Source organism: Carassius carassius, chromosome 9, assembly GCF_963082965.1.
Source record: "Carassius carassius chromosome 9, fCarCar2.1, whole genome shotgun sequence".
Classification (NCBI taxonomy): Eukaryota; Metazoa; Chordata; class Actinopteri; order Cypriniformes; family Cyprinidae; genus Carassius; species Carassius carassius.
Genome location: NC_081763.1, coordinates 33,449,344 through 33,461,803, shown reverse-complemented (window position 1 = coordinate 33,461,803; position 12,460 = coordinate 33,449,344).

The window sequence follows — 12,460 nt, the reverse complement described above, 5'->3', positions numbered from 1 at the left end:
TCAAAGCAACTGAACAACATTCATTAGGAAAACCGTGTCAATAATGCAAAAATGATAGTTAAAGGCAGTTCATCATTGGATTCAGTTATGTCATCTCTGTTCAGTTAAATAGTGTCTGTGCATTTATTTGCAATCAAGTCAACGATATCGCTGTAGATGAAGTGTCCCCAACTAAGCAAGCCAGAGGCGACAGCGGCAAGGAACCGAAACTCCATCGGTGACAGAATGGAGAAAAAAACCTTGGGAGAAACCAGGCTCAGTTGGGGGGCCAGTTCTCCTCTGACCAGACGAAACCAGTAGTTCAATTCCAGGCTGCAGCAAAGTCAGATTGTGCAGAAGAATCATCTGTTTCCTGTGGTCTTGTCCTGGTGCTCCACTGAGACAAGGTCTTTACAGGGGATCTGTATCTGGGGCTCTAGTTGTCCTGGTCTCCACTGTCTTTCAGGGATGTAGAGGTCCTTTCTAGGTGCTGATCCAGCATCTGGTCTGGATACGTACTGGATCCGGGTGACTGCAGTGACCCTCTGATCTGGACACAGACTGGATCCGGTGGCTACGGTGACCTCGGAATAAGAGAGAAACAGACAAATATTAGCATAGATGCCATTCTTCTAATGATGTAGCAAGTACATAGGGTGTTATGGGAAGTGTTTCCGGTTCCGGTTTACCTAATTAATGAAGCCTAAAAATCCTTTAACGGATTTGGATAATAAAAGCATATTAGTATGTTATGTGTATGCCAGGTTAAAGAGATGGGTCTTTAATCTAGATTTAAACTGCAAGAGTGTGTCTGCCTCCCGAACAATGTTAGGTAGGTTATTCTAGAGTTTGGGCGCCAAATAGGAAAAGGATCTGCCGCCTGCAGTTGATTTTGATATTCTAGGTATTATCAAATTGCCTGAGTTTTGAGAACGTAGCAGACGTAGAGGATTATAATGTAAAAGGAGCTCATTCAAATACTGAGGTGCTAAACCATTCAGGGCTTTATAAGTAATAAGCAATATTTTAAAATCTATGTGATGCTTGATAGGGAGCCAGTGCAGTGTTGACAGGACCGGGCTAATATGGTCATACTTCCTGGTTCTAGTAAGAACTCTTGCTGCTGCATTTTGGACTAGCTGTAGTTTGTTTACTAAGCGTGCAGAACAACCACCCAATAAAGCATTACAATAATCTAACCTTGAGGTCATAAATGCATGGATTAACATTTCTGCATTTGACATTGAGAGCATAGGCCGTAATTTAGATATATTTTTGAGGTGGAAAGATGCAGTTTTACAAATGCTAGAAACGTGGCTTTCTAAGGAAAGATTGCGATCAAATAGCACACCTAGGTTCCTAACTGATGATGAAGAATTGACAGAGCAACCATCAAGTCTTAGACAGTGTTCTAGGTTATTACAAGCAGAGTTTTTAGGTCCTATAATTAACACCTCTGTTTTTTCAGGATTTTGCAGTAAGAAATTACTCGTCATCCAGTTTTTTATATCGACTATGCAATCCATTAGTTTTTCAAATTGGTGTGTTTCACCGGGCTGCAAAGAAATATAGAGCTGAGTATCATCAGCATAACAGTGAAAGCTAACACCATGTTTCCTGATGATATCTCCCAAGGGTAACATATAAAGCGTGAAGAGTAGCGGCCCTAGTACTGAGCCTTGAGGTACTCCATACTGCACTTGTGATCGATAGGATACATCTTCATTCACTGCTACGAACTGATGGCGGTCATATAAGTACGATTTAAACCATGCTAATGCACTTCCACTGATGCCAACAAAGTGTTCAAGTCTATGCAAAAGAATGTTGTGGTCAATTGTGTCAAACGCAGCACTAAGATCCAATAAAACTAATAGAGAGATACACCCACGATCAGATGATAAGATCAGATCATTTGTAACTCTAAGGAGAGCAGTCTCAGTACTATGATACGGTCTAAATCCTGACTGGAAATCCTCACATATACCATTTTTCTCTAAGAAGGAATATAATTGTGTGGATACCACCTTTTCTAGTATCTTGGACAGAAAAGGCAGATTCGAGATTGGTCTATAATTAACTAGTTCTTTGGGGTCAAGTTGTGGTTTTTTGATGAGAGGCTTAATAACAGCCAGTTTGAAGGTTTTGGGGACATATCCTAATGACAATGAGGAATTAATAATAGTCAGAAGAGGATCTGTGACTTCTGGGAGCACCTCTTTTAGGAGCTTAGATGGTATAGGGTCTAACATACATGTTGTTGGTTTAGATGATTTAACAAGTTTATACAATTCTTCCTCTCCTATGGTAGAGAATGAGTGGAACTGTTCCTCAGGGGGTCTATAGTGCACTGTCTGCTGTGATACTGTAGCTGACGGCTGAATGGTTGCAATTTTATCTCTAATAGTATCGATTTTAGAAGTAAAGTAGTTCATAAAGTCATTACTGCTGTGGTGTTGGGAAATGTCAACACTTGTTGAGGCTTTATTTTTCGTTAATTTAGCCACTGTATTGAATAAATACCTGGGGTTATGTTTGTTTTCTTCTAAAAGAGAAGAAAAGTAATCGGATCTAGCAGTTTTTAATGCTTTTCTGTAAGATATGTTACTTTCCCACCAAGCAATACGAAATACCTCTAGTTTTGTTTTCCTCCAGCTGCGCTCCATTTTTCGGGCTGCTCTCTTTAGGGTGCGAGTATGCTCATTATACCATGGTGTCAAACTGTTTTCCTTAACCTTCCTTAAGCGTAAAGGAGCAACTTTATTTAAAGTGCTAGAAAAGAGAGAGTCCATAGTTTCTGTTACATCATCAAGTTGTTCTGAGGTTTTGGATATGCTAAGGAATTTGGATACATCAGGAAGATAACTTAAAAAGCAGTCTTTTGTGTTAGAAGTGATGGTTCTTCCATACTTGTAACAAGAAGTAGAATTTACAATTTTGGCTATATGAATTTTGCAAAGAACTAAATAATGATCTGAGATATCATCACTTGGCTGAATAATTTCAACACCATCAACATCGCTTCCATGTGACAGTATTAAATCTAGAGTATGATTTCGACAATGAGTAGGTCCTGAAACGTGTTGTCTAACACCAATAGAGTTCAGAATGTCTATAAATGCTGATCCCAATGCATCGTTTTCATTATCAACATGGATATTAAAATCACCAACTATTAAAACTTTATCTGCAGCCAGAACTAACTCGGATGTAAAATCACCAAACTCTTTAATAAAGTCTGTATGGTGCCCTGGTGGCCTGTATACAGTAGCCAGTACAAACATAACAGGGGATTTATCATTAACATTTGTTTCTCTGGATAATGTTATATGAAGCACCATTACTTCAAACGAGTTATACTTGAAGCCTGCCCTCTGAGAAATCCTGAAAACGTTGTTATAAATTGAAGCAACACCTCCACCTTTGCCTTTTAGACAGGGCTCATGTTTATAACAGTAATCTTGGGGGGTGGACTCATTTAAAATAATGTAATCATCAGGTTTTAGCCAGGTTTCTGTCAAACAGAGTACATCTATATTATGATCAGTGATCATATTATTTACAAAAAGTGTTTTCGTAGAAAGGGATCTGATATTCAATAAGCCAAGCTTTATCATTTATCCATATTGCTTCTTGCAGTCTGTCTGCTTCCTGACCTGGGCCCCAGTTAGTCAAGTATAAACACTAAGACTATTTGCCATATTTCTAGAGAGAAGAGTGGCACCACCCCAGGAGGGATGAAGACCATCTCTTTTAAACAGGTCAGTTCACACACCTCTTTAATGTTATTTTTAGTGATCTCCGACTGGCGAAGTCGAACATCATTAGCGCCGGCATGAATAACAATCTTACTGTATTTACGTTTAGCATTAGCCAGCACTTTTAAATTTGCCAAGATGTCAGGTGCTCTGGCTCCCGGTAAACATTTGACTATGGTGGCTGGTGTCTCTATATTCACGTTCCGTACAATAGAATCACCAATAACTAGAGCACTTTCATCAGGTTTCTCAGTGGGTGCATCACTGAGTGGGGAGAACCTGTTTAATGTTTTGATCGGAACAGAAGAGCGGTGTTTTGACCCACGACTATGCTGCCTCACCGTAACCCAGTTGCCCTGCTGCTGGGGCTCCATTTCCGGAACCGAACAATGTACAGGAATCCCTGAGCTAGACGCATCCAAAGCCGTATCTAGAGCCCTAACATTCTTACTGTCCTCAATTAAAGTTTGGATGCGTGTCTCTAATTCTGAAATCTTCTCTGTCAGCCTAACTATTTCCCTGCATTTATCACATGTGAATCCCTCATCAGCGACAGAGATAGATAAACTGTACATGTGGCAAGAGGTGCAAGTAACAATGACGGGAGAAGCCATTACTCACCGTGCTTGATGAAATATTCTTACTGCGGTTGTTTGATGAACTTGTGAAAAGCGAGGGAGAGGAGAAAAGAAAACAGCGATAGGTTCGAATGAAAACGCTAATGACAAGCTAACGAGTGCTAACGCTTTGCAGGTGTACTGCACTCACGGATATAAAATAAAAGTGAACGATCAAAGTTAATATGATAAGATTGAGCGATAATATCAGAAATATGGTGTGAATTAAGTTATATTTTACCACTTTAAAAAATTGAGAGTGATAGTAAGATAAAGATTCTAGAGAAAAAATCAAATCTAGAGAAAAAATAAAAATCTAGTAATTTAGTGACTTATATACGAGTAAAAGTACTTTAAAATCAATCCTAAATGTAACTGGAAGCCAGTGTAAGGACCTGAGGACTGGTGTGATATGCTCAGATTTTCTGGTTCTACAGTCATGGCCAAAAGTTTTGAGAATTACATAAATATTAGTTTTCAAAAAGTTTGCTGCTAAACTGCTTTTAGATCTTTGTTTCAGTTGTTTCTGTGATGTACTGAAATATAATTACAAGCACTTCATACGTTTCAAAGGCTTTTATCGACAATTACATGACATTTATGCCATGAGTCAGTATTTGCAGTGTTGGCCCTTCTTTTTCAGGACCTCTGCAATTCGACTGGGCATGCTCTCAATCAACTTCTGGGCCAAATCCTGACTGATAGCAACCCATTCTTTCATAATCACTTCTTGGAGTTTGTCAGAATTAGTGGGTTTTTGTTTGTCCACCCGCCTCTTGAGGATTGACCACAAGTTCTCAATGGGATTAAGATCTGGGGAGTTTCCAGGCCATGGACCCAAGGTGCTCCATCATTCTGGAAAATGCATTGTTCTTCACCAAACTGTTGTTGGATTGTTGGAAGAAGTTGCTGTTGGAGGGTGTTTTGATACCATTCTTTATTCATGGCTGTGTTTTTGGGCAGAATTGTGAGTGAGCCCACTCCCTTGGATGAGAAGCAACCCCACACATGAATGGTGTCAGGATGCTTTACTGTTGGCATGACACAGGACTGATGGTAGCGCTCACCTTTTCTTCTCTGGACAAGCCTTTTTCCAGATGCCCCAAACAATCGGAAAGGGGCTTCATCGGAGAATATGACTTTGCCCCAGTCCTCAGCAGTCCATTCACTATACTTTCTGCAGAAGATCAATCTGTCCCTGATGTTTTTTTTGGAGAGAAGAGGCTTCTTTGATGCCCTTCTTGACACCAGGCCATCTTCCAAAAGTCTTCGCCTCACTGTGCGTGCAGATGCGCTCACACCTGCCTGCTGCCATTCCTGAGCAAGCTCTGCACTGGTGGCACTCCGATCCCGCAGCTGAATCCTCTTTAGGAGATGATCCTGGCGCTTGCTGGACTTTCTTGGACGCCCTGAAGCCTTCTTTACAAGAATTGAACCTCTTTCCTTGAAGTTCTTGATGATCCTATAAATTGTTGATTTAGGTGCAATCTTAGTAGCCACAATATCCTTGCCTGTGAAGCCATTTTTATGCAACGCAATGATGGCTGCACGCGTTTCTTTGCAGGTCACCATGGTTAACAATGGAAGAACAATGATTTCAAGCATCACCCTCCTTTTAACATGTCAAGTCTGCCATTCTAACCCAATCAGCCTGACATAATGATCTCCAGCCTTGTGCTCGTCAACATTCTCACCTGAGTTAACAAGACGATTACTGAAATGATCTCAGCAGGTCCTTTAATGACAGCAATGAAATGCAGTGGAAAGGTTTTTTTTTGGGATTAAGTTAATTTTCATGGCAAAGAAGGACTATGCAATTCATCTGATCACTCTTCATAACATTCTGGAGTATATGCAAATTGCTATTATAAAAACTTAAGCAGCAACTTTTCCAATTTCCAATATTTATGTAATTCTCAAAATTTTTGGCCACAACTGTAGTCAGAATCCTGGCAGCAGCGTTCTGGATGAGCTGCAGCTGTCTAATGGTCTTTTTGGGAAGGCCGGTGAGGAGCCCATTACAATAGTCCACCCTGCTGGTGATGAAGGCATGAACAAGTTTCTCCAAGTCTTGGCTGGAAACAAAATATCTAATTCTTGCAATGTTTTTTAAATGATAGTATGCTGATTTAGTTACTGCTTTGACATGACTATTGAAACTAAGGTCTGTCTCCAGAATCACACCAAGATTCCTTGATTTTTAGTTGTTTGACCCCTAGAGTTAAGGTATGCATTCACCTTGAACACTTCATCTTTGTTTCCAAATGCAATGACTTCAGTTTTTTCCTTGTTTAACTGAAGAAAGTTCTGGCACATCCAACTATTAATTTCATCAATGCATTGGCAGAGGGAGTCAATGGGGCTGTAGTCATTTGGAGATAAGGTTAGGTAAATCTGGGTATCATCAGCATAGCTGTGATAGGCAATTTGGTTCTTTCTCATTATTTGACTTAGTGGGAGCATATACAGGCTAAACAAGAGTGGTGCAAGAATTGACCCTTGTGGGACTCCGCATGTCATGGACGTCCACTTAGACTTATGCTCTCCTAGACTCACATAATAGCCTCTCCCTTCTAAGTATGACCTGAACCATTTGAGTACCATCCCAGAAAGCCCGACCTAGTTTTCCAGTCTCTCTAGTAGTATGTTATGATCGACAGTGTCAAACGCAGCACTGAGATCTAGAAATACCAGCACCGATATTTTGCCAGAGTCACAATTTAAGCGAATATCATTTATTATCTTAATGAGTGCTGTCTCTGTGCTGTGATGCGGTCGAAAACCAGATTGAAAATTGTCCAGGTATCCATTTGAGTTTAAGTATTTGTTCAGCTGATTAAAAACGACCTTTTCTATAATTTTACCTATAAAAGGAAGATTAGATATTGGTCTAAAATTGCTCAAAATGCTGTTATCAAGATTGCTCTTTTTCAGGAGGGGCTTAACAACTGCATTTTTTAAGGAGTTTGGAAATGTCCCAGAAAGAAGTGAGGCATTCACCACTTCGAAAAGATCTGCTTCTAAGCAGTTAAGCACATTTTTGAAAAAAGATGTGGGAAGTGTGTCAAGATAGCAGGTTGACGATTTTAGGTGCTGCACTATGTCTTCCAGAATTTTGCTATCAATTGCTTCAAAAATCGACATAGTATCTTTGTGATACTGTGGCCTAATCTGTCTGACCTCTGCATTACTTGAGGATGTGCTAATCGCCTTCCTGATATTGATGATCTTCTCAGAAAAGAAGGATGCAAACTCATTGCATTTGCTGTCTGATAGCATTTCACTGGGAATCTGACTTGGGGGTGGTTTGTCAGTCTCTCAACAGTGGCAAAAAGAGTACGAGTGTTATTTAAGTTACTGTTTATAAGGTTTGAGAAGAAATTCTGTCTAGCTGTGGCTAGTTTCAAATTAAAAGCATGAAGGCTGTCTTTAAAGATGCTATAGTGAATTTCAAGTTTTGTCTTCCGCCACATCCGCTCTACTTTTCTGCATTGTCTTTTCATAGTCTGAACTGCTGTTGATCATCTTCAAACTGATTTCTGTCTGTTTGTTTTCTTACTGATTATTATTGGAGCAATATCATCAATAACATTCTTAACTTTTGAGTTGAATGAATCAAGGAGAATATCAACAGAGTCTGCAGAAATTCTTGGTGTTAAAGATATAGCCTCCATAAATAGTACACTTGTGTTCTCGTTAATGCATCTCCTTCTGACAGAGACCGATCTAGATTCAGTTGTAGCAGACATCAAAATATCAAAGAAAATACAGAAGTGATCAGATAGTGCTATGGCCTTAATAACAATGGATGAAATGTTTAGACCCCTACTGATGATTAAGTCTAGAGTGTGTCCACCTTTGTGTGTGGGTCCATGCACATGTTGAGTCAAGTCAAAAAGTGTTTAGAACCGTTATCATTTCTTTTGTAGTTTTGTTTTCTGAATTATCTATGTGAATATTAAAATCCCCTGCAGTAGCAAAACAGTCAAACTCTGAGGAAATCATTGATAACATTTCTGTGACCTCTTCAACAAAGGCTGGAGAGTATTTTGGAGGCCTGTAAATAATAATAAACAGAATGCGTGGAGCACCTTTCAGCACAATCCCTAGATATTCAAAAGACAAGTACTGACCAAATGACACTTGCTTGCATTGATAGACATCTTTAAATCTTTAAATACACCCCCACCTCTCCTAACAGTCCTGCAGACACTCATGTAAGTGAAGTTAAGAGGGGCTGCTTCATTAAGGACTGTTGCATTGCAGCTGTCTTCAAGCCATGGTTCGTTTAGAAACATAAAATCCAGATTGTTTGTGGTTATAAAGTCATTGATTAGAAATGATTTATTTTTTAGTGAGCGAATGTTTAAAGATGCTAACTTGATGGCTGTGCTTTGTGTCTTTACATCAATTTTAGTTTGATGCATAATAGGCCGCAGATTAGATGAGTTTGCCCTTCGGCTTGAGATGGCCTTAGACTTTCTATCACGTGATAAAACTGAAATAGAGAAAGCTACAGGCACACTGGGTTCCCGCTTGTTCAGTAGGCATTTGTGAATGTTGCTGTTATTATAGCGGGGACAAGACACATATCATTGAGAGCTGCTATCGCTTGTTTTTGGTTCACCTTCAGTAGATAGAGGGTTTGGGCCCTGGCGTTGTGGCAGTGGTCGAAGAGCTCTTGCATGAGCAGGGACCACAGGCTTTGGTGGTTTTGGGGCCTGCCGTTTTTTTGTTGATATCTGCGGGCTTGCAGCAAATGAGTGAGAGAGTTTAGTCCCAGCATACACCAATTCCTCCATTTTCTGTGAGAAGCACAGAAGTGGAGATGCTGGAGAGAGGGATAATGTGTCTGGTGAGATGGGCTGTGTCTCTGGTGTTTCCGGTGGCTGTGATATGTTGTCCTGGCTTCCCTGGCTGTTTTCCAGAAAGTCGTCCTTGGGTGCTGTATCTTGTAGCTGTTTTGATACATTACAGTCTGTCTGTGAGGAGCTCTGTGGGCATGGCTCAGCAGGGATAGTGTCCATGAGCAGTGCTTGTTTTGGCTGCGTGGTGTTATCAGTGTCCTTGTGGGATATGTCAACCACATGATGACTCGGACCCGGTGTGTGTGTGCTGAATGGATTGACACACTCTGCTGAAGGATGACGGAGGGAAAAGTAGATATTGTCCTTAAACACTCTAGCAACAAGTTTGTTTGGGTGGAGGCCATCCGGTTGAAACAATTATCTATGGCCCCAGAAAAGATTGAAGTTGTCAATGAAATTCACTCCTTTTATATTACAAGATCTTTGTAGCCATGTGTTCAGCCCAAGCAACCGTGAAAACATATTTGTTCCACGTGCTGGGAGTGGTCCACTGATGAACGACTGAACTTTGAGTCTTCGAAGTGTTTCAAAGAGTTCACTGAAGTCCTTCTTAAGGAGTTCTGACTGCTCTTTCCGAATATCATTCTTCCCCACATGGATGATGATTCGATTTGCAGTCTTGTGCTTCATCAGAATGTTCTGAAGTTCCTTGTTCACATCAGAGACCGTTGCTTGAGGAAGGCAGCATGTTGTTGTAGTCCTGCTACGGATGTTTCTGATAACAGAGTCACCCACTATCAGAGTCCTTGGCTCGGCTGCGCTCTGAGCTGAAAGCCGCTGTCTGCTCGTCCTTGAGCGCCTGTTAGTAGCGATGTTAGCTGCTGGTTGATCAGATCCATGTTTAAATACATTTGGGGATTCCTCACCCACATTCATTAATGCTTCAAATCTGTTCTCAAGATGTATAGGGGGTGGTTGAATGCCAGTATTCACAAGCCTGGTCATAGTCGAATCTGGGGTAGAGGAAGCTACGGCAGCAATACGAGAAACTCGTGACAATCTGATATTTCGTGTTCCTTTGGGTCTCGCTCCCTGTTTGTGCCATCGATTAGTGTGGCGATCAGTTTCGGCTTGTTCCTCTACACTTGGTATAAACTGTTGAGATTCAGAGGATTCATGGGACTCACCGGCTGTATGCTGAGAGGTTCCATGACGACGGTCTGCTAAGTGTTCCGTCTGTTTTGGCAGTCCAGCAAGTAACTTTGTTTCAAGAATCACAATCCTTTGTAGAAGTTTGCAGCAGTTCATGCAACAAGTAGATCCAACAGGAGGCATTTTTTCTCTCTTCTGTTTGAATGTAGGCAGTTGTTTTCCCGTCTCTGGAATGTAAGCTGCTGGCAGTGGGAGGCAAAGTTTTCTTTTTGTAGTATTATTCCAGTCCCAAAGAGTTTTTAGTTTTAGTGTTTGTGCCAAAAAATCTGTTTTTTGAGCACTGTGCTGATCTGCTGATGTAGAAATCTGAGAAAAATCAGAGAAAAGAACAGAAATAAGAAGCAAAGCGCAGAGCAGTAAGCTAGAATGTCCGAACGGTAGCAAAGCCGGAAGCAAAAAAAAAGTAGGCAGATATCCCTTGGTAAACTCAGTAAAGCCCTTACGAAAAATAACCATGGATTTATTATAGTAAAACTGTAGTAACCCATGGTTTTTTGGCGTGTTGACTTCCATTTGTATAACCACAGATTTACTACAAATACCATGGTTAAACTATGGTTAATTTAGCAAAACCATGGTTAATTTGTGGTTACCATGGATTAACTATAGTAACCATGGTTTTTTGGTTTTATTTGTAGTAAAACCATGGTTAATTTTCGTAAGGGAGGAGTCTGACTATAACAGAGTAATTAGCTATGAGAGGCCTGTAGTACCCACAGAATCCCAAGAATGATCTAAGGGATTTCAAGTCAGTGGGTTGCTTCCAATTGGTCACAGCTTCAACCTTAGCTGGATCAGTGGCAATACCCTTCTCAGAGATTATATGCCCCACATATTTTACCCTAGGTTGACAGAATTGGCATTTGTCGAGTGAGATTTTTAATCCACTTTCTTCCAGTCTATCGAGGACTTTTAACAGATGTTCCTCATATTCTTCTAGTGTTTTGCCAAACACTGAGATCGTCCAAGTACACAAGTACTTCCAGCAGATTCATGTCCCCTACGGCCCTCTCCATTAATCTCTGGAATGTAGCAGGGGCTCCAGAGATTCGTTGCAGCATCCTTTCTAACTGAAAGAACCCAAGTGGGCATATGAACGCGGTCTTGTCCTTGTCTTCATCAGCTATCTTGTTTTGATAGTAAACCTAGTAGATCTAAAACAGAGAACCACCTGCTGCCCGTAAGACATTCTAGCGCCTCCTCGATCCGTGGAACTGTATACTGATCAGGTATGGTTCTTGAATTTAGGGTTCTATAGTCGATAGACATACGCACCGTGCCATTCTTCTTCCTAGCCACAACAATGGGGGAAGCATATGGACTCCTTGACTCTGTGATGATTCCAGTAGCCAACGACTCATGAAGATGGCGGCGTATATCATCAATGTCGGCAGGGGCCAGCCTGCGGGATCTCTCTCAATGGTGTGTTGTCATTCAGGCGAATGTGGTGTTCCACTCCTTTAGCAGATCCCACATCCCATTCATGGAGTGAAAAGACATTTGGCCTCTCAGACAGTTTCTGTGATAACCTATCCTTCCAATATTTTGGAATCGGTGAATCTCCAAAATTAAACAAGCATGGATCTATAGGTGATCCTCTTGCTGAATTGTCTTTCTCCACACTAGTAGCAACTTCAGTGGTGTATCCATGCGCTGCTACTGAACCCACAGGAATACTTCTTTCTTCGATATATTCCTTAGCAGTACAGGAAATTGGTTAACTTGTATGGCTGATGAGGGAATAATTGTAGGCTTTACGAGAACCTCAGCAGGACAAATTAAAGATGATGGTTGATCAACGACTAAGATACTCTTGTCAATGGATTGCTTCACCTTGACTTTGCAAGTAGCTTGACACTCACATCTTGGTGGAATTCGGAGTGGACCTGGACCGGGCCATTGAATTTCAGCCATCACATCTTCTGAGTTTGTTTGTTCGCTGAGTTCAATTGTGGATGTCTGAGTTCGGAAGATTTACTGGCATTGTGCGAACAATGTCTACTCCAGCAGACTCTTTACAAAGCTGAGCTAACCTCTGGAACATACTGGCATTGGTACCGATGAGTAATGGAACCTGTTTGGGTCC